The following is a 9952-nucleotide window of genomic DNA, read 5'->3' on the forward strand; positions in this document are numbered from 1 at the left end:
GGTGAATGTCCTTGCATGGCCTAGTCAGAGCCCAGACTTAAACCCCATTGAAAATCTGTGGAATGACTTGAAGACTGCAGTCCACAAACGCTCAACATCAAATTTAACTGAACTTATGCAGTTCTGAGTGGGCAAATATTGCAAAGTCTAGATGTGCAAAGTTAGTAGAGACATATCCCAACAGAGTAAAGGCTGTAATTAAAGCAAAAGGTGGTTCAACAAAATACTGACACAAAGGGGTGATCCTTATTCCAACTCAGTGATTCTGTTTTTTTCTGACATGTTGGTGTTAAATCTTTCACTTGGATGTTATAAGTTGCACTGAGTAAATACAGCTAGATAAAACAAAAACTGTGTCCGTCTTCATTTCAGGCTGCAAAGCAACAAAATGTGATTATTTTAAAGGGGGTGATTCTTTTCTATACCCACTGTATACGCCTGAGCTGAATTTAGACATTGGTAAGGCATAGTTTAGAAAGAATTATTTAACAAAGCTCTCTGGACTTTCTCGGAGTCAGAAAATATCGTCATATATAATATTATATGACAATAATGATCACATAAACAGCAACTTCTTTTGCTAATATTATTTGTGCTTGTCAGAGTGAATGAGAGTATAGCACGGTGTCTGCATGCACTGTAAAGTATTGCCAGGAATTTACAAGCCGTGACACCACATAAATAAATAAATACATAAATAAATAAAGTGTGTGTGTGTGTGTGTGTGTGTATTCACACACACACACACACACACAAAGCGATAAAAATTTCTGTGAAAATTAACCGAAAGATCTGTAAATGAATACACGTCCATGTTTATCTCATGTCTCTCTCTTCCTTTGATGGAGTTAGTACAGATAGTAAATAAAGACCAAATGACTTTGAGGATATGGTGCTGACAGACGTTGGAATCCAGCTTGGAATGATGGATGATTACACTACAAGTGTTTGCTCAGCGTATCTCCAACTGGGTTTTTCTGACTCTCATTCTGACGGCACCCATTCACTGCCGAGGAACTATTGGTGAGCAAGTGATGTAAGAAGAAGAAGGACAAGAAGAAGAAGACATCTACATCTTGGATGGCCTGATAGTGAGTACAACCTTTTTTTTTTTTTTTAAATGACCTTTCTTCTCGCCTTTTATAGTCTCTGACACATATTCTCTCTTCTGCTCCACATGTTGGCCCTTGTTTACTTGCCACCATAATATTTCCACCCCTCCACTCTCTATTATTTCTCCCTGGTGCAGAAGAGATTCTCTCAGTTATTGTTAGACTTAGTCTGACAGAGCTTATCATTCCTCCACTGATTCCTCTCGTCCCATCAGTTTTCCTGGCAGAGAAGAGGAGTTTCCTCTGGGCTCCCTGAACACTGGCTAAATCATTGCTGTATCGCTTTTGACTCATCTTTCTGCTTCAAGTTCATCTCGGGGTTTAGAAGGCCAGGTAAGAGCTGGCACCTGGTTTTACGACTTTACGTTCACTCTCCATAAAGGCAGAGGGGAAAAAATGCCTGGCCAGGTTTTTTTTCCACCAAGTTATAGATACCACTGCCTTGGTAAAAGATGAGAAAAACACTGAGATCTGGAGCTGGAGAAAGTGATACAACCCCATACATGTTGTAGCATGTTCTTCCTACATGTACTCCATGAGCATGATCAAATTTTGTGATTTATTGTGTTGTTAAGGCCTGCCGAAAGTCCATTTCAAATCTCAATATTTAATAAAAAAAATCTCATTAAATAATAAAATATATACTAATATCTCAAATATATAATAAAATAATATAAAATCTCAGTAATATATATTTTTTAATTGTCATCCCATGTTTTGTATTTGATACTTTTTCCAATTTGTTTGCCATTTTAGAATAATATTTTTCATTTTTTACCTTTACATTTAAATTAAATACTTTTTTTGTAGCAGATAAATATGCACTGAAAAAAAAATGTAGAAACAATTTTCACTCAGAAATTGCAAATTTTACAATCAATTACAAAGAAACAGCAATAAACACATTGAATTAAATGTGAAATTTTGAAGTAGAAAAACTGAAATAGTATTTTCTTGTGAAATGTACTCTAATAATCTTTATTTCCAACTTAAAATAAAATAATAATTTTTACAGTGTGAGAAAATTATATCAAATTTGGAAATAAATAGTACAAAAAAATTGTTACAAATGTTAAAGCAAACATTTTAATTTAAATATTTTTTTTAATTGTCAGCCCATGTTTAATGCATTTAATGTTCTTTTTTTCCATTTGTTTGCTGTTTTAGAATAATATTGTTCCATTTGTTACATTTTTTCATTAAAATGCTTGTAAACAGTGCAAAAAAATGTACAATTAGAAATGTTAAAGCAAAAATGTTAAAACCATCCTCTATCTCCCCTTGTGTAAAGTGTTTAGTTATTTTTTTCATGTTGGCAAAACTGTGTAAAAGGTTCATTGAATTTGCTTTCAAGTGCCATTCAGTCTAAGGATGGCATTAGTATGTGTGAAGGAAGCCTGCTGATATAAAATCTCACAAATTTAAGCATTGATTAAACACTAAAAACCTTTTTAGTTGCAATCTTCGACAGACCAACGACGTCAGTGCTATCGCCTTAATTAAAAAGGGGCAAAAAGTGCTAGAGGTTTTCATTGCGACTATAGATATTAGTTACTCCTGCATCAAACTAAATCCAAATGAAACTAATGCAGTATGAAGAAATACAAAGAAATTTGACTAAACAGAAAACAGGATGTGATTTTGAGCTAAATAAATGCATGATGCATACACGCATCTATTTTCAGCATAGTGTAGGCACAAGGCCAAAAATGCTGAAATCCACCCAGATAAGGTGAAGAAATGAAAAAGTCAACTTAAAGGAAAAACATGATCCATGAGATAATGGAGAAAACACCTACAGTTTCAGCCTCTTTCATCTGTATTCAACCTCAAATTCCCCAAAAGATCAATCATAGGACAGATCTAAAAAAAAACAAAAAACGTGTCTTGTCTTGTTTTAATCTAGAGTGTCTATCAAGTATATACCTGGATTTATGGGTATATGAAAGCAGTTATTTTTTGCTTGATCCAAAAGTAGCACAATCAATCAATTGTGATGGTGCTGTCATTGACCTGTTGCTAATATTTTTAGTTTTTTAAAATACACTACTGTTCAAAATTTTGGGGTCAGTAAGATACTTTTATTTAGTAAGCATGCATTAAATTGATCAAAACTGTCAGTAAAGAAATATATATTTCTGTATATATTACTGTATATTGACTTCATATATTAAATTATATGTCTAATGCAACAGAAGATATCTATTTAAAATAAATGCTGTTCTTTTGAACTGTCTATCCATCAAAGAATCCTGAAAAAAAAAATGCAGCACAACTGTTTCTCAGCCATCAAATCAGCATATTAGAATAATTTCTGAAGGATCATGATGACACTGAAGACTGGAGTAATGGCTGCTGAAAAGTCAGCTTTGCCATCACAGGAATAAATTACATTTTAAAATATATTAAAATAGAAAATTATTTTATATATTTAACAATATTGCTGTACTATATTTTTAATCAAATAAATGCAGCCTTGCTGAGCATAAGAAAAATCTCACTGACCCTAATTTTTTGGATGGTAGTGTGCATTACTGTACATGGCCAAAATTTTGAGTTGTGAGTGGATTACGTTCAATCAAACTGGATCCGTCTTATCAAACCATTCACACTGGCTTTTGTGAAATGTATCAACCATGAGAAGATCAGACTATTCCTTTAAATACATTCTATATAGCCAATATGCCATTTCTCTTGCTTCTCTTTGCAGACCTTTCTGAAGATCAGAGGTTTGGCTTGAGGGGTTAATGAGTGTCCAGATTTATTCTGACACTGACCTTCTCTCTCTGCAGCAGGAAACTTATCAGTGGTATTAATAGATTAATGAAATCATAAGCAAAGCCATTAATCATCTCAGGAGTACCTTTCAGCAGGTACTCGACTCTCTGTTTCTTGTTGGCAACATCTCGACTCTGAAATGAAACAACACAGACCTGCAGTTCGGAAGACAGTGAGACTGACCGAGACAGATCTTATGCAAATACAGTCTACATCCACGAGGCAGATCATAGCACAGCACATACATTACCAATAACCACAAATGGAAATGGAACCTCATAAGACAATAGATTTCAATGTCTTTCAATGTCAATGTTTCAATAGTCTGATATTGGAATATTGCCAAGCTTACACCACAATACTCTAATAAGCATAAATATACATACTACATAGCACACACAAATACTGGGTCAATTGTTTAGTTTATTTAGTTTTCATTTAGTTTTAGTTTATTTATTAGAAGTCTCTTATGCTCACCAAGGCTGCATTTATTTGGACAAAAATACAGTAAAACAGTAATATAGTGAAATAGTTTTACAATTTAAAATAGCTGTTTTCTATTTGAATATATTTTAAAATGTAATTAATTTCTGTTATGGCAGAGCTGAATTTTCAGCATCATTACTCCAGTCAGTGTCACATGATGTGTCTAATATTTTTTGTGGAAACTCGGACATATTTTTTCAGGATTCTTTGAGAAATAGAAAGTTCAAGAGAACAGCATTTTTTTTTTATTATAAATGTCTTTACTGTCACTTGCTGAATAAAAGTAAAAATTACTTTAAAAACAAACAAATAAATCTTACTGACCCCTAACATTTGAACAGTAGTGTATATTGTCTGCAATATTTATACGAGTACATCATTTCCAAAGTTTTGACCAAGGACCCTTTTCTTCTGTAGTCTTGATACTGATGTGTATTATGTTGATGACAATACATTTTCTTGAATTTCTGCTTGAGAGAGCATAACTGTTCAAACATTTTCTTAAAAATCACCAAGATCTTCTGTTACATGGCTTAGTTTTAAGGAAACAAACCATTAAACATCCCAATTAACATACAAAGTGACCACTGAACATTCTCTTTCTCCATATAAATTCCTCTGTCTAGACTTTTAAGCTGTGACATGTAATCTCATTTAAAACACAAGAGAAAAATCAAAAGAGAATGAATCCACATTAACGTTCGTTCCATGGTATAAAACAGTAGGGGTTTAAATTTCATTTCAGTGTGGATAAAGGGATTGCTCTCCCTATCTCTCCCTCTCCACCTACTTCTTTTATGAAGCGAAGACGAAGTCTGATCCAGCAGTGTGGACAATTTTAATAGGCTGTGACATTGTCCTTGGTCATGACATCAGCTGGAGAGTGAATACACAGGAGGACTTCTCATGAGACATGGACCCCAGAGGGGTGAGTGGGTTGGAAAAGGATTGGGATTGTCTTGTGAGACAAGTGAACAAGTTATTAAGAGCTCAAAGACACTTTCGTATCCTTTTTTCTGTTGTTGTTAGACGTGCCATACCTGAGGGCTGCATATACATTTGCTGGACCACTCTGAGGAAATTTTCTTGTGAACATCTTCATACATAGATTAAGTTTCTTTCTTCAGGGAAGGACATTTAGAGATATGTAACATGATTCACTCATAAATCACTTATTTAACTCACTAGCTCGACACTATTTACTTTTCTAATACACATTCTTCATTATCTTTCATCAAGTCTCACTTTACATTTTTTTATGTGAATATCCTGTTTCTCTCGTCACATTATAAAGTGGGTTTTGAATTAAAGGTCTAAAAATCAAATGTTTTTGAAAGAATAAATACAGTAAAATACAGTAAAAAAAATAGTGTTACTGTTAAATATTATTACAATTTAAAATAACTGGCTTAATATATTTTAAAATGTAATTGGCAATTTTCAGGATCATTTGATGAATAGAAAGTTCAAAAGAACAGTATTTATTTGAAATAGAAATCTTTTGTAACATTATAAATGTCTTTACTGTTATTTTAAAATCAATTTAACGCATCCTTGCTAAATAAAAGTATTACTTTATGTTAAAAAAAAACATTGACCCCAAACTTTCAAATTGTAGTGAATGTTTCTTGCAAGACAAAATTAAAATACTGCTACTTTTGAACGGCTGTAAATGGAGAAAGATGCTTTTCTACTGTGCAACATTATCTACAAGCAAAGGCTAACCGTTTACTTCAACATAAAAATTGTTCTGGTCCAGTACCATTAGATGCCAAACATCCAGTGCAAATTTGAGAAGCAGAATGATAAACCACATAAACTGAACCACCAGAAGCCAGACAAAATGCAGGTCTTAAAATTTAAACGACATCTGTGCAAACGGGGGAAAGCAACCATAGGGGATTAGCTAATGGGAAGACAGTTTAATACAGATGTTTGGCTAAATACGTGGCTTTGAGTGTGTAGGTGAATGAATCATCAGGGGCAAAGTGGCTGGAATGGTTTAGACCTTTTTCAGTGTCTATTTTTTCTCAGACCCCCAGGGTGAGATGAACCAGAGGACCACTGACTGCTTACTAAATGAACAGAAGAGCTCTAAAATATATCATCCTTCTCATGCCAGGTGGTGTATGACATTTTCCAAATGACACCCTTGACATTTTGTAGTAACCCTTTCTGGGCATTTGTGCTTTTATATCCTTCAAGTGGAAAATGAGTAATAACAAGGAATAAAAAATTTAAAGTGGGAGAAAAAATGGGATGAGACAATTTGCCATTTACACACATCAGTACACACACAACGACATAGAGAGCAATAGGTGGAGCGCACACTTTTTACTTCAGTTAACTTTTTTTTAAGATAGGGTATTTTTTTTACAGAGTGTTTATTTACACTAAGTGCAAGTCCTTGTTGGCAGAAGCTATTTAAACTAATCTGCCCACCAATTCTGGTTGAGCTGGATGACATTACAAAAGATGCCTATTTAACAACAGCAGGAGTGGCGTATGCAGTAAGGCGCTTGACGGTAACTTTTGACACAATTGACCCGAGTTCAAATCCGCCTTTTACTGAACTCGTTCTTCTCTCGTTCTTCCCTTTTCCCATCACATATCAGATCACATATTTAATAATAATGTGTTTATCGGGTAGGGTTAGGGATAGGTTATGATAACTTTAATAAAAAATTATCATTTACATTAAATAAGTTATTATTGCATATGTTTTATAATGTACTACAATACTGAGGTGCAAATATCTGCAATATAATCTAACAACTATTTACATTTATTGCAAAGAAAATACTGCTATTTTTACATAGTGTAAATAGAATCTATTGTTATTTGCACTCAGGGTAAATAGCATATCACTAAGAAAATACTGCTATTTTCATTTAGTGTAAATAGAATCCATTGCTATTTCCACTTAGTGTAAATAGCATCTAACGCTATTTGCACAGTGCAGATAGCCACTGCCATTTTTTTTTTAAAGTCAGTTATGAGTTCACCTAAGTCAACCATATCCACATGTGCTTCTATTACAGATCTATATTCACATCTTGCATGTGCCTTGGAGGGCATTTACACTTGATCAGCTATCTGATCAAAATAATGCAAAGTCATCAAGTGTAAATACCCTTTTAAAATCTTGACTGCCGATATTTAACATTTTCACCATTACTGTCCAGGAAAAAAATAGTCCATTCTACACTATTTTTGTGACAACATGCCCCAGAGACAGGGCATGTGAAGTAGGTGTTTGAAACTAAGAGAAAGAGAAAAGGCATAATTGTCATATGAGTCAACCGCAAACCTAACAAAATTTGTTTTACGAATGTTTTGCTAACGTTCCCATTAAGTTAGTAAGTTAGTTAACATTCCCATTTTTTATTATTCTTTTTGAGTGTTAACTGGACTTTCAAAACATCCAGTTCTTATGGTTATGTGAACATTAGAGACAACAGTAAGTAAATGTTCCATTTTATAATTTTGCAAACATTATGGGAATATTACTTTTGAATGTTTTCTGAGCCATCTGATACTACTGAGTAGTAACATTTAAAAAACGTTAGAGTAACATCCAACTAAAATATTTCAGAAAAATGTTCCATAAACAATGTGTAAATAATGTTTTTGTGCTAACAGTTTGAAAACGTTATTAAAGACCAGATATCTTTGGATAATCATTCTATTAATGTTACTGGAAGAATATTCATAATGTTGAGAGAACCTTGTCAGAACGTTCCCTTTTAACTTACTGGGCTAGAGCTGATTTGCTTTTAATTTAGTGACAATTGGTAAGAAGTGGCCCAGTGTTTGGTTTAGCTATTATGTTCAGCTTTGGGGGTTATTCATTTTATTAAGTTGTACAAATACAACTTAGGCTACATCTTCATATAAACATCTTTCTGACGTTCCTAGGCCTAATTGTTTTTCAGGCTGCAGTTCTGTGGCAAAATGTGTGCGTAAGGAGAAAAAAAAATGTGTGTAAAAATCAGCGCAGAAATGAGCATTTCTCCAGATGTTGTAGTTTACAGGTTAAGGTGGTCGTAGAGACAGATTACCTCTCAGTCGCCGTAAACGGGCCTCAGAATTCACGGTGGAAAACACACAGACAGACAGGTGCTCGGAAAATCAAACAGGGCCGGTGATGATGATGATGTGTGATGGAACAGTAGCAGCTGGTCAGCTCCGGCTTCAGCTCCCTTTACAGGTTCCGCTCTGCCGTATCAAAACAAGAGATTATATTCACCTGCCGAGGAATACAGAGCACAAAAGGTGAGAAAGAGAGAGACAGATCAGTTGTGTGACGTTTTTTGTGAGGTTGACATGTTTTAATTAGTTGTTTGATCTCCATGTCCTCTTACATGTGTATACGCTTTTTTCAGACATGAAACTAGTTACAGTATTTGTTTTCACCTGTCGTTGCTTTGGAATTCATTAGGAAATACTGCCACCTCATGGAAAATTTAGGAGTTGCAGCTGACGTGATTTCTCTGAACTAGAATTTCTACCAATGGTAGCTTGGTTAGAGATGCATAGAGTAATGTTTGTATGGTAACCTGTCGTAAAACCGTAAAATACGGTTTTACTCTCCTTTGTCATGCCACAAACATTATAGCCATAATACAATATATGGAAGACTGGGGCTAGTTGTCACATTTTTACTCCATTGAATATTTCTCAGGATAGTTTTTTTTTAAGTTTCCGAGTAGGCAGTAATCTGCAAGTCTTGACTTAAAAAATAAATAAATAAATAAGCCATTGAAAAATTCCAAGGGGGAAAAACAGGTCACATGTAGACCTTTTGTGACAACCCGCTATTAGGTAAGTTTCAGCTTTAAACTTTCAGCAAAAATTAAACTGCAAACATTTCTGAAACACAAAACAATTTCAGCCCATTATTTGGCGTGTATATATATATATATATATATAACAGTAATATTGTGAAATATTATTGCAATTTAAAATAATGGTTTTCTATTTGAATATACTTTAAAATATAATGTTTTTCTGTGATGCAAAGCTGATGAATCATTACTCCAATCTTCAGTGTCACATGATTCTTCAGAAATAATATATGCTTATTTATAATCAATTTTTTTTAAATTTAAATTTCTCTGATGAAAAAGCTGTATTTTCAGCATCATTACACCAGTCTTCAGTGTGACATTATCCTTCAGAAATCATTCTAATATGGTGATTTATTATCAATGCTGGAAACAGTTTTGCTGCTTAATATTTGTTTTTGGAAAGTGTGATAATTTTTTAGGATTCTTTGATGAATAAAATGTTAAAAATAACAGCATTTATTCAACAATAGAAATCTTTTGTAACAATATACACTACCATTCAAAAGGTTGGGGTCAGTAATTTTTTTTTTCTTGTTTGAAAGAAATTAAAGCTTTTATTTATTGTGCTAAATTGATAAAAAGTGATAATAAAGACCTATATTATTAGAAAAAATATATTTTAAATAAATGCTGTTCTTTTTAACTTTATTCTTCAAATAATCCTGAAAAAAGTATCACAGGTTCCAAAAAAATATTAAGCAGCACAACTGTTTCCAACATTGATAA

This window comes from Sinocyclocheilus anshuiensis, unplaced genomic scaffold (genome assembly GCF_001515605.1).
Source record: "Sinocyclocheilus anshuiensis isolate Anshui unplaced genomic scaffold, SAMN03320099.WGS_v1.1 scaffold775, whole genome shotgun sequence".
Lineage (NCBI taxonomy): Eukaryota > Metazoa > Chordata > Actinopteri > Cypriniformes > Cyprinidae > Sinocyclocheilus > Sinocyclocheilus anshuiensis.